Here is a 23,987-nt window from a genome sequence, read left to right as displayed (position 1 = left end):
GTAGCTCGCCCAGCCGGAAAGGGGCGGGGCAATTGGCCACGCCCACCGGGCCGGTCACGCCCACCTCCCCTTCTCCCCCGAAAAGGCGTGATCCCGCGCACCGCCCTCGGGGCCCTGCCCCGAGTCTCGCGAGAAGGGGGCGCGACCAGCCTCGTTCCCACCCCGCAGCCGCTATATAAATCAGTAAGCGCCACACCCACTCTCTTTTTGCCCACGGAGCGGTTGCAGGGCGGGGTGAGGGCGCGCGGAGCGCTGGCGCGGGCGGGTTGCAGGAGCGGGACGGGCCCGCTCCGCTCCGGGGGCGGTCTCTGTGCGTTGGGCTGTACGGGGCTGGCGCGGTGCTCGGGGCCGGGCCGCGCCGCGGGGCCGGTGGGGGGGGCGGGGCCTGCCGGGAGCCGAGTCCTGGGCCTGGCGAGGCAGGGCTAACCCTGCGGCAGTTTCATAGAATGATAGAATGGTTTGGGTTGGAAGGAACCCCAAAGCCCATCCAGTTTCAACCCCCCTGCCATGGGGAGGGACACCTCCCACTAGATCAGGCTGCTCACGGCCCCATCCAACCTGGTCTGGAACACCACCAGGGATGGGGCAGCCACAACTTCCCTGGGCAACCTGTGCCATTGCCTCACCACTCTCATGGTGAAGAAATTCTTCCTAATGTCTAGCCTAAACCTTCCCCTCCCAAATTAAAGCTATTCCATCTAGTCGTATCACTCCGTGCCCTTGTAAAGAGTCCCTCCCCAACTTTGCTGTAGTTCGGGTACTGGAAGTTGCTGTAAAGTCTCCCGGAAGCCTTCTCTCCTCCAGGCTGAAAAAAACCACCTCTCATGCAGTCCTCGTGGCATGCATCTTTGTACCCTCCTCTGGACCCATTCCAACAGTTCCATATCCTTTTTATGTTGAGGCTTCCAGAACTGGACACAATACTCCTGTTGGGGTCTCACGAGTGTAGAGGAGAGGAAGCCTGGCTGGTGCCGGGGGCTCAAATCGGGTCCCTTTTGTGGCTGAGGAGCGAATGCTGCCTGCCAGCGGTGTCAGCTCTGCGTTGCTGGGGTCAGGAGAAGCCCCCCCCCCCCGGGCTGTTATCTGCATTCCTGCTTCTAATGCTGGTGAATGAAGCTGGCCTGTACGTCCCCATGGTAGTGAGGTGTTTCAGGGGTCAAGGCTTCTTGTGTGCGGTGGATTTGCATGTTTGTTTCGTGTGAGGTTGGCATGCAATTTTGTGTTGCGCCTGTGTTTCAATAGCACAGCCATCCACATCATGAAGTGTCCTACAACAGAAAGCCATTAAAAATACAGTTCCTGTAAAATTATACTGCGCTAAGAAAAAAACTAAACTACACAATCTTTACACACTTTTTAAAATGTGAATCCTGAGATTACTTTAATGTTTTAACAATGTTTCCTTTTTGTTTGCTAGGTGATGAGACAGCAGAATTAAGGGAGATTTATTTTTTAAAAAGACATTTAAAACCTCACAAACTTTCTGTGACCTTCAGATATGCCTTTTTTCCTCCCCTCTTGCGATGCTGATATCATTAAGCCATAGTCCTTCTGCAATAGTGAGCAATACAATACAGAAGCATAGGGTTCTAGTCTGTAATCTGCAAGCAAAGATGAGGAGATGGTTGCATTTATGCTGTGTTGCTTTAGCCTGTCTAATGATAGCCTGAGTCACGTGTTAGATTAACAAACAGCAAAATTTTTGAATCTACAAGCCGTTAGTAACCATTGGATATTGGCTGTAAAAAACAGGCTTGAGATTTTCCATAGCTTAAATTGTTTCTGTGATCTGAAACAAAACATGTTTAATAAGTTATTCATAATGCATTGCTACATTTTATTTGATCTATGTAGTGCAGAGTGAGAAACATTTTTAGTGGAAGCTGCATATTTTAAGATTGTAGATAACAAAATAAATACTTTGTCATGTATTTCTTTGGCTGATTGACTTGGTAGATTTGAGTAACCTACATGGTTAAAACATTTCTCTAATGTAATCGAGATCAATGCTTATAGTTAAAGGACTGAAAACTTGAGATGATGAATTTTCATTAAAAATCCTTGGGACTGGAGTTTATTAGTGGGTACATGCAGTTATTTCTACAATAATTTTAATATGGGATTTCAAATGGGTGTAACTTGTAATTCTGTTGTTACTTAAAGCTGGTTGCATTTCTTGCTGCTTTCTTAAAGGTCTCCTGCAAACTTAATACTTGGTAAATAACATTATTGCTTCTGAGATTTCAGAGGGTTTTTTATTATCATCTCATAATATGTGTGACTTACTGTGCTAGTAGTAAGAATCTGCTGATTTCAAGTGTTAACTTTGTTTACTGCTTGCTTTTAGGTATGATGGAATGGAAGTTTTCAGTGGTGTCCAATACATTTTACAGAAACGTTGAGGTAATTGCGCTGAGTTTTTAATTTTCTTGCTCTAGAATCATAGAATGGTTTGGGTTGGAAGGGACCTTAAAGCTCATCCAGTTCCAACCCCTTGCCACAGGCAGGGACTCTTTCCACTAACTATCAGGTTGCTCAAAGCCTCATCCAGCCTGGCCTTGAACACCTGCTGGGGTGGGGCATCCACAACATCTGTGGTGCCCCACCACCTGCACAGGAAAAAAATGTCTTCCTAATATTAAACCAACAACTCCTCTCTTTTACTTTAAAACTATTGCTTTAACCTTATTGCTCTCTACAGCTACCTGAAAGGACATTGTAGAGAGGAGGGTGCTGGCCTCTTCTCCCAAGTGACAGGGGACAGGACAAGGGGGAATGGCCTGAAGCTCTGTCAGAGGAGGTTCAGACTGGATATCAGAAAAAAGGGTCATTGGGCACTGGCAGAGACTGCCCGGGGAGGTGATAGAGTCCCCATCCTTGGGGCATTTAAAAGATAGGTAGAGGAGGTGCTGAGGGACGTGGTTTAGTGTTTGATAGTGACGGTTGGACTCGATGATCCAAGAGGTCTTTTCCAACCTGGTGATTCTATGAGTCTATTACCCCTCGTCCTGTTACTGCATCCCATGATAGAGGCCCTCCTCACCTTTCTTTTAGGCCTCCTTTAAGTACTGGAAGTAACTCTAGATGATCAAGATAATTCTACTTTTTAGTCTGTTTCCATATTTTTGTCTGTCAAAAAGTACAGAATGTGTTAAGTACCAGAAGATTGTCGTCTTTGTGTGGCCACAAGTTAGAACAAAGAGGGAAATGACACAGTATGTTGCGTTTTCAGAGTTACCATCACACTGATGAGTAATTATTTGATGATTTTTTTTGTGTGCTCTTCACTGAGTTAAGGTCAGCCTTTAGCTCAGTTGTTCTTAGTTTAATTTCTTTTGCTGTGGCATTTAGGCAAGTATGAAGACCCGTATGATAAATCACTTGGTTAACTTCTGCCAAATTATACTGATATTTGAGATACACCAGAGTTAGCTCTCTGGCCTTGGGCATGTATTGGAGTTAGTGCGAATCTACATACCTGACCATATTTGAATGTGATTATTGACATAAATATCCTGTAAGCTATGAACAGATAGTAGTATTGCATTGTGAATAAATGCATGGCCATTTTTTAAATAGAAGGTTAAATATCTTGGTTCTTCACGGTTACAAAAGAGTCCAAACAAATTCAGGGTAATTTTTCTTCAAATGAATACAAAATTTCAACTTGTCAGGTACTGAAGACTGTTCTAGACCAACATTGAATTGTTGTATGAAAACGTGAATATTTAGTGCTTGGTGATTTTTCTAGCATAATAGCATGAGAGGTGATGCTAAACCACAGCAAGAGACATTTTCTACTTTAAAATATAATTTTTGTCTAATTTCCATTTTAGCCTTTCATGGAAGCACTGTCGGAAGTAGAAGAATACTTGGTGCACATGAGTGGATTTTCCTGAAAGCTATGTGTGTTTTGAATGACCAGTTGGAATAAATTAATATGGTAAATGAATAAATTAGCAGATTATCTGTATGATCAAATTTGGTAGGTGTGTCATTGAGGTATTGTATTTCAAACATGTTTGACATGGTCTAGAGCTTTGTAGGCGGTGGAATTGGTGAATAGTTTATATGGGTCACTGTAGGAACAGCTGGTAAAATATGCTTGTCTGAACTGTTCATCCTATATCTGACAAAGGTTACCTTGAGATGGCTTCTAATTGTGAATTTGCGCTTCATCAGGAAATTAGTATAAGAAAGTGGGTGAAGAAAACAAAGGGAGTATCTGGAGAGTTTTTAATATAAAGGGACAAATGCAGTTCTAATTTTTAATAAAAATATGTATTCGTGTGTTAAATAGCTGATAGTCTCATCTTTTGGAAATGCTAAGAAATAACTTCTGTATTCAGTTTAATCTGAATCAAAAGTTTACGAACAGTGGTTCAGAGGAAGTGGGATCCAGGGGAGTTAAACTTGATTCAATCCTAGCAGATTGTGCTATATTGTCCGTGATTGTGTTGTAATTGATGATTTTACTCAAATTTCTAGAGTGGCACAAACAGCTTCTGATAATGGGAACATAGGGAGTTCTGATGAAAGATTTCCTGGTGACTGTAGTACAACAGATAGAGGTAATGTTTATTGATTAAGCACCTGAATTTTGTTAATTGTAATGTATTTCCTTTTCATTGCATCTGCATGTAAAAGACAAAGCTTATATTGTAGAATACATGAATATGGGAATTGCTTTGTAGTTCTCAGTCACTGATACTTAAGTGGTGAATCATGATGAAACTGCCAAACCTGATATGTTGATGAGAAACTTCATACGGATCTGGCTACTGAGATGAAACCACTTAATTCTTTCAAAAGTCACTTAATCTTTCGGTCATTATCCTAGTTGGTGTTGCTTTTAAGTCTGTCCCCATGTACAAGCTAGATGCCACTGTGCTCCAGGCTTTGAATAAGGACATTGGTACATTATTTAGACTCGCCTTAAGTCCATGTTGACGTGGATATGTGCTGTTGCAAAGCTAGCATCTTAAAGAGCAGGGAGAAAAGGAAGTGTTAGACCCATCAAATTTGAGGAATTCTGTCTTATAGTGGGTAAATAACAAGCATTAACCAGGTTTAAATGCCCTAGTGAGGAAGCATTGCTGGTGTTTGGAAGCTAGTGGTAATGTTTGTGCCTTGACCCTGTTACAAAGCCCTGTTAACTTTGGGCTCACTCAGATGTGAGCATTTAGGAGAAGTAATGTTAAAGATTAACAGTAATGAATTTGAATTATTTTAAAGCTATTTCAGTTCCAGAGCTAAAACAGCTCTTTAACAGGGCTACTTTAACACTATACTTGGAGCAGACAAAAAGCATGCTTATAAATGCTTACAGTGCATCAACAGTATTGGTAGGAGTTTCCCTAAGATCTTGGTTGTTAAATTTAAGTATCTGAGTGTCATCTTTTTCAATGAAGTTCACTTTAATTGCATTGTTTTGAGTATCCACAGACTGTTTTCATTTAATAGTTAACATCTTGTGTGAGGACAGATCTTAATTTTCCTGTCTTATTACAACTATAACTTTATTCTATTCCTTATTAAAGAAAGGTACCTTTAAATATCATGCTAGCTGCCAGCAGTTTCTTTTGAAGAACAAGTTTCGTTCCCAGTATGCGAAGTACAAATGTGGGAGTGAGACTTAGTGTGTAGCAGTGCTACCTATAAAATGTTGTATTGTTTAGGCAGGCAATATTACAAGTAGGAAGTGGAGTGACTTATATGGCTGATTTAGAGAAAACTTGGAAGTGGCAAGCCTCCTTATAACTAACCAGTGCATTTTGTCTTTGCAGAGATGCTTGAAGGCTACTTCTCACTTGAAGGTATGAATTCCAATGAATGTTTTGATTAATTTTAAAACCTTGATGTGATAGCTCTGCAAGGGCCTGTAGTGACTGGATGAGGGGGGAATGGCTTTGAGTTGGAAGGGGGAAGGTTTAGGCTAGATGTGAGGAAGAAATTTTTCATGCTGAGGGTGGTGAGGCACTGGCACAGATTGCCTGGAAAAGGATTCTAACTTAAGTTTTCTGTATTGCTTTTGTCTCATCTGTGATGATCCTATCCCGAACCTGAATTCCATGTTGAAAAAAATTAATACGGATCCGGAATCTGAGATGAGACTAAAACACTTGATTTAAATTTCTTGAAAAGTATTATGATGTCTATAGGCTGTATATAGAGTGTTGTGTCTGCTTGCAAATTGAAATTTCTCCCTCAAATTAAGCTTTTTTACTTAGGGTTTGTTCTCTTTCTCTAGTGATGAGTTGGAACACTTCGTCAATGCCGCCTGACAAATGTGGATGATCTGTAACTTGAAAGAGGCGTAACACCTGAAGAGTTCTTGTGGCTTGGAATGGGATGCCATGCTTTTCAAAGACTACTAAAACAGCTGCTGCAATTTTATATAGTGGATACTGTTTTCAGAAATTGCATGTGAAACGAAGTAATTGTCTCCGCATATTTAAGATAGCGCTTTCCCACAACATTGAATTGCCCTCGGTAGGAAGGATAGGTGAAATATTAGAGAAATGGGTGTTGAGCCTGTTGATATGGGGGAACAAAAACTGAGAGTACTTGCCCTTTTAAAAATCATGGGGTATACAGGCTTGCTGATGCTGAAGATGTGTAACACAAAGCAACGGAACTCTCAGGTGTGCCCTGTAATGGCAGGGAGAAAACAGTAATTCAAACTGACTCTGCTTTCTGAAGGTGGTGTTATCTAGGAGACAGGAGGAATGGAAACGTAAACATGAAACACTTGTAAGAAAGAAAGTTCAGTGTTGGGAGGAAAGTTGTAGTTAAAGAAAAGTCTGAAAATTGCATTGGTATCTGTATCCTAGTGAATGTGAGAGGAATTGTGGGTTTTCGGGATTGCCGCTTCTGTGTGAAAATGATGATATTGCAACAGTGGCACTGTCCATTGAGGAGTGCGCTGTCAATGTTACCTGCTGGCTGTGCAGGGAAAAGGTCAGTATCGAGAGAAGAGCTCTGAAAGCATGTGCTAAAAGTTCTGCTTTCAGCAGTCACTTGAGAAAGAGCCATGAGTAACAGCATATTTGTTGTGTTCAGCAAGTTGGCACTATTCTGCAGAGGAATGAGGCATCATAAAGTGGTCACAGAGTAAATTGGAGTTTAAAGACGAATGTACACATGATGCAGTCTGTCTTAAGGTATGGCTCTCAAACCTAATTGTCAGGAATGCTTTATGAAGAAAGTAGTGTGACAATGGCATGATGCCTAACAATTGAGAGAGCTACAGTAATTTCTAAATTGACCAAAAGACAGGAAAAGCTGCCCTGTAGTCTGTGGTCAAAATGGAGCATCAGATGCTAGCAGCCCTCTTCCTTTAGAGAGTTGGGAGGAATTCCTATAGCTGATGGAATATGCACGTTTCTAAATGACGCATAACTTACAAACCCTATTTTCTGTTAAAGTAGTACTACAAAGAGCAAAACACTACCAGTAGTGGTGTCTAAAGCATTGAGGATGTCAAAGATCAGTATCTGGCTATTAAAATACACACTACGGATCTAAATAAACTCTAGGAATATAATGTCTCACTTTGGTGAGACATTAATAAGCGGTAACTAGCTACTTTGGCTAAAGGCTGCTCATTCTCAGCAAGCAACTGTGTAAATCAGTATTTAATATATCAGAATCTGCAGAAACTTGCTACAGAACAGCTGTCTCATCATAGCTTTTAACAGGATTTATTATTTCTTTTAACATGTTACTGAAAAGGGTAGGTATTTCCATGTGCTGTGCTCTGTACATGTTTCTTGAATAAAGATGAAGATGTGTAAAACCTTACTGTTGCACGTGAGGTCTGCAGTCACACCATGGTGTTCTTGATAGCTTGTAGTTTGCAAGAGGTATAAAGGCAACGAGGCTTTATTGCACTGACTGGTACAGGCACATACTGGACATGCAATACTCCACATTGTGCTTGAGTGACTCCTGGGCAATGTGAACTCTCAGTGATTATGTACTTCACAAGTGGGGAACGTACAAATCTCTTGTCCTTTGAAAAGCTTGGGTGCAGTTGACAGCATCTAGTAAAGCTGCTTGGATGGTAAGTTGAAAAGCTCTCAGTCCTAGCTAGGTCAGTCTATTCTGAAGGAAAAAAGATGTCAAAGATCAGAGACATGGGTAATGCAGCAGCCATACTTGGTAAGTAATTTTTTAGGTACTCCGAAGGGATCTGTGTATGACTTGCCTTACAGGGTCAAAAGAGTATGTGGCGCGTGTTCTGGAGTGTAAATCTATCGTGTTTTTATCCTTTGGGCTGATGTTAGCATGAAGCTTTTGAGGAGCTACTGCTATGTATATATCCAGTAAAAGTGAGAATGAGTTACTCTTGTAATTTCTGGGATCAAATAAAAGACTAGAGATAAAATTTTAGCATTCTGAGTACCCAAACTACTTCACATCAATGTTCTGTGTGTTTTAAAACATTCCTTGGAGGTGGTTTCTGATCTAGGATTGGCAGGATTAGATAAAGGGTGCCGGGGAACTGTGGTGTTAGGCAGATCAGGTGGTGGTGGCCTGTCCGCAGGAGCAGTGTTTAATCATGAAAAATGAGAACCTTTCAGCTGGTGTAGAAAACTCTAAATGTGGCCAGTGGTAAGGTGTGGGCTATTGAGCTGCAAACCTTTCTGTGTGAATGTTTCTGCGCTTTAGGGCTGCAGAAGACAAGTAATAAAAAACGTATTAGTAGTATAGAAACTGCAAAGTTTAGAAAAATGTACAAATGTTTTACTTGAGACATAACACTCCAGAAGCTTTGGAATATAGAAGTAATGAAAATGATGCAAGATGATCATTTTTGTAACTAATCTTAAGTTGGAAAGAATAATACTTGTAACAGGTTTTCGCTTGATTGGAGGGGGATAATGTGTTTGTAGACCACTGTGAGTTTAGTTCCAGTATTTTCTGGGCATCTGATAAGATGTTTCGCACAAGTGATTGAGATGAGGAGGTGTAGTTGTGAAGAGCTATTGCGTAACAAGTTTGTAACACGATTTCTCTGCAAAAGCATTTCATTAAACTAGTTTTACAAAACAGCTTGCTAGGTTTAAAGCTTTGACTTGAGACTGTAGTACACAGCATGAAAGCACTTTGCTTTTTTTGTACTTCAAATAGTCTGGTGAAATCTTGCACTATGATTAGTGTTGAACTGAAGAGTCACATGGGTGTTGGGCCGTGCTCCAAGAAATTAATGGTTAGACAGACTTTGTTCTGGAATATTGCTGTGCGTCGGTCTTATTAACTGGGCATAAAGATCAGCCTTTTTTGACTTAAATGAGTGGTGTGCGTCTAAGGGGAATACCTTGCAACCACCAAGGGTAGTTGTGCATAAATGCTTTAAGTAATGAGGTCCCTGCTAAGGTAGGAGGTTTCGTCTGTTGCTGAAGAACTTGTCTTGCCAGTGGAGACTGTAGATCTATAAACAGAGTTGCAAGTGAGCGAAACTAAGCTAGCAGTGGTTATCTTGCCACAGCACCCCTGCTGCTATGTAGTGTATTTGCCTGCTTGAAGTAACAGGATTCTACTGAGCAGAAATTTCTCTGTGAGCTGTGTTGTCAGGCTACGAGCCTGCAGGGAAGCGCACTGCCTTGGCTGCAGCTGTCTTGTGCTAGCTTCAATGGGGCTGCTGCTTTCTGGTGCAGGCAAGCTCTTAATTGTAGAAACATGTCTTACAAAGCTTGGGTATGAGTTTTACCAATTAAAAATGAGCATTGAAATTAAATAATAGTTAGTAGAGAAAGGGCTCCTTAAGACAGACAAGCATGGACACAGCGGAGCAAGTGAAGTGTCAGACTTTGCCCAAGGAAAGGCATTCACTGTAGTGGAGAGTATTTAACCCTGGCTTTGGGTCAGTAGTTTTTTGGCACAACCCCTCCCACAGTTCTGAGGACAGAATTGGAGTTATAATTAGAGTATGAATTTAACAGATGAATGTTAATTTCGGATGAATGGAGTATGGATGGAGGCCTTTGTATGCTCTAAATGTACATGTCCACTGATCAACGTTGTCTCTAATTTTTGTCATTAGAACCAGTATAACAAGCGTTTTTGCTTGTCTGCCCTTGTCTGTTCCCCTTGGAGGATATAAACTGGAAAAGTAAAATTAAAATTATTAATTCAGTTTTCTTTCAAACATCACATGGCTTTTTAGTTGATAGTCCAGTTTGAGCTATCAGGGCTATGAAGACAGTACTTCTCTGCCATTGTCTCAAACTTCCTGCAGGCTCCGGCAGACAAAGTGGTGTTTGATGCTGGGAAGAATGGCGGTATTGAGTGGGACAAAGTCTGCCTCGCTCAGTATTCTGTATGAGGATGACCAGTATAAGGAACAGGAGAAGGACAGAGAGCCTTTCCAGCAGTTTGCTTGGGAACTTCCTGAGGAGATTTTCATTTGTATTTGAATACTACTTGGCAATTACAACCTGTCTCCTTTTAAAAATATATCAAACATGAATATTATGTTGTAAAATAATGAAGTTGTGTGTGTGTGTGTGTGTGTGTGTTAGTAACTGCAGGGAGGAGTGGTTTAGGAGGAGGTTGAAGCTTTTTACTCTTTGAAGCTGATGTTGCTTTCAACTCTCACAATTAATGAAAACAGTGGCAAGTAGAGTCCAGTTAAGGCCCCACTGCCAGTCCAGCTTCACAGTTTCGTTTTGCTATGATGGTGAAAATTTGAAGTACCAATGTGTGCTCTTGCCTTCGTTATCCCTCATACTTCAGGCTTCTCACCAGACCAATAACCACTAAAAAAGGTGGTTGGATTTTGGGATTGATCCAGACCCTCCCTGTGATTGGACTTCATCATAGGAGAGTTTGGGTTGGAAGAGACCTTAAAGCGCATCTGGTTCCAACCCCCATGTGATGGACAGGGACACCTCCCACCAGACCAGGCTGCCCAAGGCCCCATCCAACCTGGCCTTGAACACCTCCAGGGATAGGGCAGCCACAGCTTCCCTGGGCAACCTGTGCCAGTGCCTCACCACTCTCATGGTGAAGAAATTCCTCCTTATGTCTAGTCTAAATTGAAGAGGAAGAATATACAGGTGTACAATTAAATCAGTGTACTTCACATTACCTTGACAAAATGGGAAATAATTTGCCCCTGCCTAAGTTGGTTGGGTTTTTTTTACCTCTGTTAGAATGAGAGGTGTTGCAGATACTATCGAGTCTTCAGAGAAACAATTGAGACTTACAGTCTTATATGTTAGCTCTGTCTACTAGTTAGGTAATTTTCTACAACAGAAAACAAACTAAATTGCCTCACTGTCTTAGTTTAATTTCTTGTGCTCAATCAGAAAAATGCAATATTGAAACATGATGAGTGGCAGTTCTTAATGTCGTTTGGACTTGACAAGTTAAACACTTCAGAGTATGCTTATTCATTCCCCGATGTATTTTAGAATAAACATTTTCTGGAAGTAGTTGGATTATGTAGTTTCTGGTTCTGAACATTTTCTTAAGTTACTTATTTGCCGTTGCAAGCAAACGAGAGAGGTTTGGTTTGTGGGAATTAGTACTCCCCCCCTTCCTGTTTTACAGATTATAAACCACATAAAGTAAGTTTAACGGCAGGAACAGGAGTTACCTTCAGAACATATTTAAAAAGTATTCTATAATAAATGGTATCACAGTGCTGAGAACGTTCCTCAAAAAAACCTTTGTGGTGGGGAAGAGTGTCTGAGTTTTTGCAAACATGTTTTTGAAGAAGTGCTCTTAGAGTTGCCAGAACTGGATTGTCTTCATTTATGTCTACTTGAATTCAACAAGTTCTATTGCTAGTGAAATCCTGTTCAGCATGGTTTTCGTTAATTTGGTGTACAGGCTGTAGGGCTGCTGAAAACCTTTTTTTATTGTAAAGGGATCTCTAATGGATGATTTTGGCGGGGTTGACTGCAAGGTGTTTCGCTGTGGTTTTGCCTTTTTTTAACTGCTGTGACAAGAAGACTGGAAATAGCATGAATACCTTCTCCAGGCAGTTTCATGTGGTTTGTAGGTTTTTAATTAGAAAAACAAGACTGAACAACAGTAGTAACTGAGATGCTTTTTTTTATAAAAGCGCAGCCCCATTATGAGCCATGCTGGATATGGGAAAGTCCAAAGTTTTTAGCTGGCAAAAAGAAAGATGGTTTGCCACGAATTCCACTGATTTGGAAACACACGGGGAGACCTCACCAGTTTTTGTGAGGATCTGAAATTATCAAACTGAAGATGACCAGTGCTACTACCTGATGTTCTTATAGAATCAACATAGAATCACTAGGTTGGAAAGGACCCACTGGATCATCTAGTCCAACCATTCCTAACAATCCCTAAACCATGCCCCTCAGCACCTCATCCACCCATCCCTTAAATGCCTCCAGTGAAGGTGGCTCAACCACATCCTTGGGCAGCCTGTTCCAGTGCCCAGTGACCCTTTCCATGAAAATATTTTTCCTGATGTCCAGCCTGAACCTCCCCTTTCAGAGCTTAAGGCCATTCCCTCTTGTCCTGTCCCCTGTCACTTGGAAGAAAAGGCCAGCTCTCTCCTCTCCACAACCTCCTTTTAGGTAGTTGTAGAGAGTAATATGGTCTCTCAAGGCTCCTCAAGGCTAAAAAAACCCAGTTTGCTCAGCCACTCCTTGTAACACTTGTGCTCCAGCCCCCTCACCAGCTTCGTTGCTCTTCTCTGGACATGCTCCAGAGCCTCAACATCCTTCTTGTAGTGAGGGGCCCAGAACTGAACACAGGATTTGAGGTGCGGTCTCACCAGTGCTGAGCACAGGGGCAGAATAACCTCCCTGGACCTTATGGCCACACTGTTTCTGATACAAGCCAAGATGCCATTGGCCTTCTTAGCCACCTGGGCATACTACTGGCTCATGTTCAGTTGCTGTCAACCAACACCCCCAGGTCCTTCTCTGCCCGGCAGCTTTTTAGCCCCTCTTCCCCCAGTCTGTAGCACTGCATAGGGTTGTTGTGCCCCAAGTGCAGGACCCGGTATTTGGCCTTGTTAAACCTCATGCCATTGGTCTCGGCCCAGCAGTTCAGCCTGTTCAGATCCCTTTTGCAGAGCCTCCCTACCCTCCAGCAGATCCACACTTCGACCCAGCTTAGTGTCATCTGCAAACTTGCTGAGGGTGCACTCAATGCCTTCATCCAGGTCATTGATAAAGACATTGAACAGGGCTGGACCCAGTACCGAGCCCTGGGGAACCCCACTTGTGACTGGCCTCCAGCTGGAGTTAACTCCGTTGACCACCACTCTTTGCCCGGCTATCCAACCAGTTTTCAACCCAGGAGAGTGTGTACCCATCCAGGCCAGAGGCAGACAGTTTCTGAAGCAGAATGCTGTGAGAAATTGTGTCAAAGGCTTTACTGAAGTCCAAGAAGACTACATCCACAGCCTTTCCCCCATCCAGTAGTCGAGTCCCTTTGTCATAGAAGGCGATCAGGTTAGTTTGGCAAGATCTGCCTTTTGTAAACCCATGTTGACTGGGCCTGATCACCCATTTCTCTTGCATGTGCTTCATGATAGCACTCAAGATCACCTGTTCCATGACTTTCCCTGGCACTGAGGTCAGACTGACAGGCCTGTAGTTCCCTGGATCCTCCTTGCAACCCTTCTTGTAAATGGGTATAACATCAGCCCGCCTCCAGTCCAGTGGAACTTCCCCAGTCAGCCAGGACTGCTGGAAGATGATGGAAAGGGGTTTAGAAAGTACATCCACCAGCTCCTTCAATACTCTTGGGTGGATCCCATCCGGCCCCATAGACTTGTGGATGTCTAGCTGGGCAAGCAAGTCTCTAACGGCCTCCTCTTGGATCATGAGAGCCTCATTCTGCTCCTCTAACTCCTGGGTTTGTACACAGGGAGAACAACTTCCCTTACTATTAAAGACTGAGACAAAAAAGGCATTAAGTACCTCAGCCTTGTCCTCATCCCTTGTCACTGTTGTTCCTTCTGCATCCAATAGGGACTGAATATTCTCCCTCGTCCTCCTTTTCTTGTTAATGTATTTGTAGAAAGATTTTTTATTATCTTTCACAGACTTAGCCAATTTGATTTCTAGTTGGGCCTTGGCCCTCCTGATTTTTTCCCTGCATGATCTCACTTCCTCCCTGTAGTCCACCCAAGACGCCTGTCCCTTCTTCCGAAGCTTGTAGACATTCCTCTTCTTTTTGACGCCTCTCAAGATCTCCCTACTCAATCAAGCTGTTTTTTCCCCCGCCGGCTCCTTTTCCGGAACATGGGAGTGGCTTGCTCCTGAGCTGCTAGGAGTTCATTTTTGAAGAGCACCCAGCACTCGTGGGTTCCCTTGCCCTTAAAGACTGTCTCCCATGGGACTTTACCAACCAGCCTTCTGAACAGTCCAAAGTCTGCCCTCTGGAAGTTTTTGTGACTGTTCTGCTAATCCTCCTCTTCATCTCACCTAGAACTGAAAACCCTATCATCTCATGATTGCTTTGTCCCAGGCGTCCTCCAACTGTCACATCCCCCACAAGGCCTTCTCTGTTCACAAACAGCAGGTCCAGGAGGGCACCCTCCCTCGTCGGCTCACTCACCAGTTGTGTGAGGAAGTTGTCTTCCATGCACTCCAGGAACCTCCTAGACTGCTTCCTTTCTGCTGTTTTGTACTTCCAGCAGATATCCAGAAGATTGAAGTCTCCCACGAGGACAAGAAGTAGTGATCTAGAGACTATCCCCAGCTGTTTATGGAATTGCTCATCAGCTGCTTCTTCTTGGCTGGGTGGTCTGTAACAGACTCCCATCACAATATCTGCCTTCTTGTGGGCTCCTCTGATTTTAACCCACAGGCACTCAGTCCCTTCCTCACTGTAACTGAGCTCAGGGGTATCAAAGTACTCTCTAACATAGAGGGCTATCCTACCCTTCCTGTCCCACCTGAAGAGTTTATACCCCCCCATAGCTGCAATCCAGTTATATGAGTCGTCCCACCACGTTTCTGTGATGGCAACAACATTGTAGTCACCTTGCCCTACGACAGCTCCCAACTCCTCCTTCCAATTTCTTGTACTTGTATATCAGTCCACGCTGCGATGTCTTCTGCAGTGACACCAGCTTAACTCCCTTCCATCCAAAATGCCTTTTAGTGCTCCCAGCCTCTGGCCTCAGGACATCAGTTTTGTGGCTGTCACGCACCGTGGGTGATGTCATACTTTGTCCCTTTTGATTTCAAATTTTAAGTGCCTCTACCATGGTTATGTAGAGGGTCTTGTGAGCAATATGTCATCAGCGAGCTGTGGTGTAAGGCCCATTGTATTCATGATGGCTATTGCCTGACTGCACTGACTCTCAGAGGAAAAGAGCAACGTAGCTTTTAGTTTGGGTTGAAGAAGCTTCACAGTGACTAGGATGGTTGCCTACCTGTAAGGAAAGAAAACGCTCCATCAAGAGAAAATATTCTGTTATTCTGAGGCAGCACTCCAGGAGTCCTAATTTTTTTTCCACTGTGTGCTTAGTTTGGAGGAGTCCATAACATTTTCAGACCAGAAAATTCTTCTGTGTATTGCTTACCACCTCTTTTGGCCACAGCAGATCTATATTGATACTGTTGGTCTGAAATTGGTTAACAGTTTTCATCTGTCAAATTTACTAGCCAGTACCGATCGCTCCATAGAAACATAAAGGGGTTGCAAATAAATGTTTGCGCTAAATTACAGGTGTTTGCTTTTGACTATGCATGAGTTGATCTCGAGTCAGAATTTTTTTGTTATTTTTTCTTGGGAGAGACATTAAGCTGTTGCTGTGGATGTGGCAGTGAAATCTAAAAGCACCTGCACTGAAAGAGTAGGAAAGAATTTAGAAACTTCTGCAGTTAACTGTCATCAATGATTTTTAACAGGGTTTTTATTAATGTGCTCAGATACCTGTATTGATCCTGCTGGAATCAAGAATTGAGGTATTGAGAGTAAAAATTTATATACTGGCATGTCTGCATTGACTGCTCTACACATGCCTCCAAACACTGCTGTCCATTGGTATAAACACCACTTGGAGAACACAAAAGCTCCCAAACCCAAAGTGTTTTGGGTTAATTTGAATGTGGAATCAATAAACAAGTTCACAGCTTTATCAGCCATGTATTTAGTCATTAACTCATAGATTTTTATTTTTTTTATTACCCAGATAGATACAAGTTTTCCAAATGAAACTTCCCTGTAATTGTTCTTTCTTGGTGCTACTTTTAAGATTTGAACTTTAAGAAAAGAAAAAGCAATCCTATATGTTTTTACAGCATTAAAGAGACACTTTATTTTCTGGAAGCACAGTGTTTTTCATATGTCCTCTGCAGATCACAAAATAGCAATTTATTTTTTCTACTGCCCAGTTGCTAGGTAAAATTAAAACTTTGCCTCTCTAAAGAATCAAATTATTGCTTCTAGCAGCACAATGCAGCTGTATTAGTTGTACTGTATTAAATGACAAATTTGTTAAGGTTTAAGAACAGGTTATGTTGCCCGCGCTGCCCTGTGCAAAACATTGAAGAGATACGTGGCTATTGCTATGCAAGCTGGGAAGGGTACACTTATATACATGTGGGAAAGCTCTGTGTTAGCTTGAGATCTAATTCTATTATCTCTCAAGGCCTATATAAAAGTATGGAGTACATCTTCCAGAAGATGACTATTGAAAAAAAGCAAGCAGAGCCTCAAGTACTGATAGTAGTAGTCTCACATTCTCATGCTCTGGTCTGGAGTTTGTGCTGTAAATGAGAACTCGCTTAGTGTGGCATACTTTTAAAAAAATAAATACTTAAAAAGAAAAAGGAAAAAAGCTGTCATATGCAAAAGGTCTTATTGTCTGCTCTTGGGATCTGCAGAAATGCTGCATTTATGTAGTCACTTCTGCCTTGTACCTGGCAAGGATTGTAAAGGGCAGGGGGGCAGACTGTTCTTGTACAAGGACCTTTAAGACATGAGGTTACTTGGGTTCACCCATGCTTGAAAGGATTTTTAAGTTGTTTGGTTACATGTTAAGTAGTCGGGAACACTTATCCTGAAAGCTGCGTATTGCAACTGCTGCATCGGGCATTTTCCCTCCTGAGTAATCAGCAATGCTGTAGCCTGTTCACTAAACAGGCCTGGGACATAAGCCTGGTCACTGGCAACTGATCATCCATGCTGTTAAGGGTTAATACAGTCTCTGAGATCTGGTGCATGGGCCAGCTTGCACAGTCTCATGTATGATTTGAGGATTGTTTTGAAGTTAAGGTGGATGAGAGCTTAGCCATGGCAATGCAAGCTGTGTTGTCCACATTTGCCTTGCAGCTGGAGAACAGCCTGTGATCCATCCTATCTACCTACATGGCAGTATCTGCAGTGTGCTGTGCTCTCCTGGGAAAGGTGTCCAGACCTGGGGGAGAATATTCTGTGTCCTAATGAGGTCCTGTTTGCCTTTGGAGAAGGGCTTAATGCACAATGTAACTTCTGGGGTTAGATGATCCCAAGGGCCCTTTGGTTCCACCCTTCAGTTGGCTTTTGTAAGTGTGCCGCGTACTGGGAACTTGATGGCTGCCAGTCAGGACAGAGAGATGTTTGGGGACTGCAGCAGAAGGATGTAAGGGCAGGGTTGGATGAGTAGCTGGAGCAAAGGAAGATCTAAATGGAGCGGTCAGTTCTGTATTGATACTTTCAGTTGTGACTGTGCTTGGTGAGTTGCAGTTTCAGCACTTGGCTGCCCTGCACTGCGTAAGTGGACAGGATAGCACTACTGTCCTGAAATGACTTTGAGATGTTTCAGAGATGGGTTCCGATGAGAAAGAGTCTGCAGTTCTCTTGCACATGTCCCTCTCATAAAGCAGAAAGCACTAGGATGTGGACAAATCTGTTTTCTCCAGCCCCTCTGTACAATTTGATGAAAGCTTGGGAGCAAGACAACAATCTTTTCACTTCTTTGCTGAATATATTGTCTCCCCTTTCCAGGGAGCTTTGCCAGCCGCTGACCTAATGGTAACACCCCTCTGTGTAAGAACTTTAAAGGATCAGGTGCTATGGGGAACAGGACAGCAAAGGCCTAGTTGTGTCCTAACTCTCACTTTTATACCTGTAGCAATAGTAAAGCAGGTTTGGGTTTTTTTTTCTTCAGATCAGGAAGCCTTTTCCTGTAGTTCCCTCACACTTGATAAGCTTGGGAGCTATTTGTATAGTAAGCCTGTGTTTTATAGATCTGTACTGGGATGCAGAATATGTGATTAGAAGGGGGAAGAGGAATATTTGCATGTAATACTACGTGCACTACTGTAGGAAGTGGGAAGGGTTTGGGATGAAAGGAACAGATTAGTGATTATGTGTTCTGCTTGCTGCAAGTACAGGGTATTTGTACAGCCAGAATAAAAAGTTAAGGACAACGTTCAGTTTCCAGTAGTGGGTATTAGCTAAGGGAAAAATTCAAAGATAGGACAAGCATAGATACGATAGTGCTTTCTGGTTATGCTCTCCCAGCCTACACTATTTTTTGCCACAGGCTGTAAACTGGGGTGATATCTCTGCATTTCTTTATTTGAGATGTGAGTTTCTGCAATTAGGCTAGTTACTTTGGGGGGTTATGGGGATACCCACAGCTTCACGTGACAATGAATTCCCCAGCTCAGTTGCACATATGTAAAAGTAGCTTGCTTTGCTATCTACCAGTTTGATTTAGTGACTCCTCATTCTCCTTTTTGAAGAAAGGGTGAACACTTATTCTCTAGGTTTTTTTTCTGCAGCACTTCTGATGTTGTAGGCCAGTATTGTGTTCCTTTATTTGTCTCTTCTCCGTGTTAAAGATACAGCATAACTCCTAGCACTGCTTTTTTTTCCAGTAAACATAGGGGATTTGTAATTCTTTCTTGCAAGGGTTTGCATCTGGATTCTGAGTGATAACAGTCAGTTTAGGATGGCTTTGAGTTGGCATTTCCACATACACATGGAAGCAACTTCACTGTTTTGTGTGCATGCAAAAATAAAGTGCTCTCCTCTTCCACATCTGTTTCAATTCTTACATTAACCTATAGTGTACCCCAAAATACATTGAGTTCTACAATGGTTGCTTTGTACCCATGGCTGATAAGAGGATTTAAAAACAATTGTTTAAATTAGAAAAAGGCTAAAGGCACGAATGGACTGTGAACTAAACTACCTTCTGTTTCCGTTGTGCCTTTAGAGGTAATGTCTGTTCTACAGTGTTTGATTTTGGGGGGGATGTACCTATGCGCGAAGTGAAGTAACTGCCTGGAGAGAAGAAAAAGTGGTGATTAGTATTGGAAAGAAGGTCTTCAAAACAAATGTACTTTGCATGTATAAGAAGTAGAGTGCTCTTTTCCACTGGCACTGCTGCTGTAACACAGCTGTAAAGCAAATTGGAGAGGAGCAGTTCAGAAAGAAGTTGTTTCAGAACCTTCAGCATGTACCTAAAATACATTTGACAACAAAAGAATTCCTGGAAGACGCCCCGTTCCTCCTCTTTGCTAGGCTTATTCTCCGCCTGTGACTGTCTGGGCAAATATCTATCAGAGTGTAGGTGACTTCAACATGAAAAGCTCTGAAATGCAAGATGTTGACTCTGTAGGAGCAGACTCCTCATCCATCTTGCAGAACTAGAAGATCTGAAAATTTGAGAAAAATTAGTTACCTTGTTTTCTGGATTCAGGAAAAAAAAAAAGTCTTAACAAATCTGAAGAAAGAAATACCAATTTGTGCATAGAGCTGCACTTGTAAAAATCAGGATAATTAATAATATCATCGAATGGCTACGGTTGGAAGGCATCTCTGAAGACCATTGAGTCCATCTTCCCCATGAGAGTGGTGAGATGCTGGAACAGGTTGCCAAGGGAAGTTGTGGCTGCCCCCTCCCTGGAGGTGTTCAAGGCCAGGTTGGATTGGGCCTTGGGCAGCCTGATTTAGTGGGATGTCCCTGCCCATGGCAGTGGGGTTGGAACTAGATGATCTTTAAGGTCCCTTCCAACCCTAACTATTCTATGATTCTATGATCTGCTCAAGCAGGGCCACCTAGAGATGATTGCCCAGGACTATGCCCAGGGGTGTTCTCAGTATCTCTGAGGATGGATACTCCACAGCCACCCCAGGCAACTTGTGACAGTGCTTGGTCACTCTCACAGTAAAGAAGTGTTTCCTGATGTTCTAAGGAAACCTTCTGTGTTTTGGTTTGTGCCCATGGCCTCTGGTCCTGTGAACCATAATCACAGGATTTGAAAAGGCTTATTTTGCTTCTTTTGTTTTCCTGACTTAGTTAAAAGTGAAACGCTTGAAGAGATAGCAGAGTCAAAATTAGGGCCTTAGAAATACTCAGAATAAATGGGAGAATAACCTTGATTTTGTTTTAATTAGTGCTACCCGTGTCTAATTTTGAAAAAGTGAGAAGATGCACAAAGGATGTAACTGGAAAGCATGTTAAAAGAAAATATTACCATTGCTTGAGTTTAGTCTTCCTTTGCTGACAATTTTAGACTGTAAGTTACTTTTTAGAATGGAAGAACTCTCAAATCTGCCTATAAAGGTATAAGACTGAGACATTCGGTCATATATATGAAAAGCTTTCTCCTGAAGAAAATTTCATATATCTGATTCATCTCCTTTTGGTTAATGTCAGACTTGCATTTTTCTCTTAATAGGCACAGCCCTTGTGTTTTGTAACTCAACACATCTTTTATGTCATCAAGCTTCAGACTGATAGAAAGAACAAATTAAACAGACTTTTAATATAACAGCTATTTCCCCAAACAGTCTTATTTTACCAAGGATCTCAAAGGGCGAATAGGCCAGTGGCCAGTTGTGCACTACATGGAATAAACTGCAGACTGCAATCTTTTCCTGAAGTTAGATATCCTCATAATATAGCTCAGGGACAACCAGTTCTATAGCTGAGCCTAAATTTCCAATGTATGCTTACTCAGGAAAGGCTAATGCTATGCAATCTTAATAGGCATCATAGAAACTAAAGGTAAGATTCCTAGTGAGTCGCCAATATTATCATTTTTTGTTTAGAGTATAATTATTTAATTGTTCGCATGTAGCTCAAAAGCAAAACCTAGGCTTGTAGTCTTATAGTAAAATTAAATTAAATTTTCAGTGCTTTATCTCTGCAATTCTGTAGTTGTTCCTGTTTTAATCACTGGTTTTACTATGGATGTGCTGTGGAAACTCAGTTGTCAGCTGTGGCTTCAGAGTGGTCACAACTGGACTGGAAGTAGGCAGGGGTTTCACATTCCAGGAATATTTAGGAATTAATACAACTTTCATTATGGTGAGGAGCTATCAAACTTTCAGGCACATGCAGTGAAACTCCTTGTGTAAATCCAAGTCACCAGGTAAGTGCCTGCAAATGTTCTTGGCAAGAAATTTTCTCATCAGATGTTCCACATGATTAAAAAAAAAAAAAGAGAAAAGTTGTTTTATGATTTCATGGATCCTTTCCTAGGCATGCCACTTTTGCATGCTTATGCTGGGGATAATGGCTATGTTTAGTAGAACTGCATGTCAAACTCTTTGCTTCCTCCTTTCTACATAAAATTTCAAAGGATCGACTGACTCTGGGACAGCTGTGATTTTAAATAACGAGTGCAAATCTGTTCACTGCATTTATTCTCATCCTTTTATTGGTTTTGCTTCAATTTTATGGAGGAAATAGAAAGTGCATAAAAGTTGCCCCTCTAAAAATGGGCCTAAAAAGCAGGAATTACTTTCTCAGGAGTTTGCCACCTGTAATTAGTTAGATTCACGGAGTTAGAATTCTGATGGAACATTTTGACCGTTTTCATTAGTTACAGAGAACAAATCATATTGCTTTGGCTCACATCTGTATGGTAAACAACTCACTGAAACACCTCCTGTAAATGCCTAAAAATAACATGTTTTGGTGCAGCATTTTCACTGTAATAAAATGCTCTCCAAATTTGTTTTTGAGGATATTACTCTCATTGTCCAGCTGGTAGCTATACTTTTGGAGAAAGTTATAAAAATGTGAATATTTTGCACCCTTCAAAAATTTATAAAGTATATGATTAAAAATTCCGCATGAATTTTCACCAAAAAAGCACTTTTCTTTTAGTAAAATTATTTTTTCATAAAGTTTAATTTAAAAAGAAAATTAAACACATGGGAAATTTTGAGTAACAATTTTTTTAATGACACTTTCAAATTACGTATTAGCTGGAATATTTGATAGCGTACAGCTTCTTTGTATTTGTTCCTTTTTAGGCTAACCTGTACGGTGGTTCCCAGACCTTCCTCTTCTCAAGGCTGAACAACCCCAACTCCCTCAGCCTATCTTAATAGCAGAGGGCTGGAGCACCTTCCATACGAGGACAGGCTGAGAGAGTTGGGCCTGTTCAGCCTGGAGAAGGCTCAGAGGAGATCTTCTAGCGACCTTCCAGTACCTGAAGGGGCTACAGGAAAGCTGGAAAAGGGCTATTCATAAAGGCTCGTAGTGATAGGATGAGGGATAATGGGTATAAACTCCAGAGGGGCAGATTTAGACTGGTCATTAGGAAGAACTTCTTCACCATGAAAGTGGTGAGACACTGGAACAAGTTGCCAAGGGAAGCTGTGGCTGCCCCATCCCTGGAGGTGTTCAAGGCCAGGTTGGATGGGGCCTTGGGCAGCCTGGTCTAGTGGGAGGTGCAAGGGACCCGCACCTGATAGCACTGTGGTGGGACCTGCCTTCTGCTCGGGCAGGCAAGAAATCCTGTGGGATTTTGGCTGCACCAGAGATCTCACCCTGCTGGCTCTCTGGGGGCTTCGCCGCAAAGCTACCTAGGGAAATTCCTGTTCCCCCCGCAAATGCACCCCCTCCTGCACCCCCTCTGCAGGACGGGGTGTGGGTCCGGTGAGGGCACCTCCTGTCTGCAAAGAGACCCCACCTTGAATGCTGTGTGCAGCGTTGGGTGCCCCTGTATAAAAAGGGTATCAAGCTGCCGGAGAGCGTCCAGAGGAGAGCTACGAAGCTGGTGAAGGGTTTAGAGGGGAAGCCGTATGAGGAGTGGCTGAAGTCACTTGGTCCGTTCAGCCTGGAGAAGAGGAGATGGAGGGGAGACATCATCCCTTCCTTGCAAGGGAAGGATATGGAATTGTTGGGATGGATCCAGAGGAGAGCTATGAAGATGATCAGAGGGCTGGAGCGCCGCTGCTATGGGGATGGGATGAGAAGGCTCCAAGGAGACCTTATAGCAGTCTTCCAGTACCTGAAGGGGCTGTTGGAAAGCTGGGGAGGGACTTTCACAAGGGCATGGAGTGATAGGGTGAGGGGAATGGCTTTAAATTGGAGAGGGGAGGACTTAGGCTAGACATTAGGAAGTTCTTCATGCTGAGTGTGCTGAGGCGCGCATTAGCACAGGTTGCCCAGGGAGGTTGTGGCTGCCCCATCCCTGGAGGTGTTCAAGGTCAGGTTGGATGGAGCCTTGGGCAGCCTGATCTGGTGGGAGGTGTCCCTGCCCATGGCAGGGGGTCTGGAACTGGGTGGGCTCTGGGTTCCCTTCTGACCCAAACCATTCTGATTCTGCAATTCTCTCTTCTTCCTGGTGCCCAATGACAGGACTCTCGGGAATGGCAGGAAGATGTGCCAGGGTAGGTTTACGTTGGATATTAGGAAGAGGTTCTTCACTCGGAAGGTGCTGGGGCACTGAACCAGCTCCCCAGGAAAGCAGTCGCGGCGCCAGAGCCTGGACAACGCCCACAGCCACCCGCTGCCAACGCTGGGGTGGTGCCCATTTTCGGTCTATCCCATGCAGGGACAGCACTGGATGATCCTTGCGCGTCCCTTCCAGCTCAGGTCACTCTGTGCCTGCGGAGCTGGGACACAAAGCGCCGCTCTCCCCTCCCTTTGTCTGCGTGGCTTTGTCTCTCTCTCCGCCCCTCCGCGCTTCGCCCCCCCTTTGCGCCACCTGCGCGCGCTCCCCCCGCCCCGGGAGGACCGTCCCGCCGCGGCCACCGCCGCCTCCCCTCTCGGGAGCGCGCGCTGCCGAGAGGGGAGG

The 23,987-nt window shown here is 43.1% G+C and overlaps 1 long non-coding RNA gene and 2 other non-coding genes across 5 annotated transcripts; all 3 read left to right on the top strand.

Annotated features, from left to right (window-relative positions):
* Positions 1-201: 201 nt before the first annotated feature.
* On the top strand, positions 202-11,408 carry LOC128851811 (uncharacterized). Of its 3 annotated transcripts, none has more exons than XR_008449299.1 (6): positions 202-234; positions 2,348-2,403; positions 3,837-3,943; positions 4,489-4,571; positions 5,787-5,816; positions 6,251-11,408. It is a non-coding gene; the product is annotated as an uncharacterized LOC128851811 (long non-coding RNA). The 3 variants fall into 3 exon arrangements; XR_008449300.1 differs by lacking the exon at positions 202-234 and adding an exon at positions 379-1,123; XR_008449298.1 differs by lacking the exon at positions 202-234 and having other exon boundaries at positions 1,130-2,403; positions 6,251-11,407.
* On the top strand, positions 4,722-4,788 carry LOC128851925 (small nucleolar RNA SNORD50). The gene has a single exon (XR_008449455.1). It is a non-coding gene; the product is annotated as a small nucleolar RNA SNORD50 (small nucleolar RNA).
* On the top strand, positions 6,038-6,109 carry LOC128851924 (small nucleolar RNA SNORD50). The gene has a single exon (XR_008449454.1). It is a non-coding gene; the product is annotated as a small nucleolar RNA SNORD50 (small nucleolar RNA).
* Positions 11,409-23,987: the final 12,579 nt, after the last annotated feature.

This window comes from Cuculus canorus, chromosome 3 (genome assembly GCF_017976375.1).
Source record: "Cuculus canorus isolate bCucCan1 chromosome 3, bCucCan1.pri, whole genome shotgun sequence".
Taxonomy (NCBI): domain Eukaryota; kingdom Metazoa; phylum Chordata; class Aves; order Cuculiformes; family Cuculidae; genus Cuculus; species Cuculus canorus.
The sequence above is the reverse complement of the archived record's forward strand: the minus strand, read 5'-3'. Positions and strand labels throughout refer to the sequence as shown.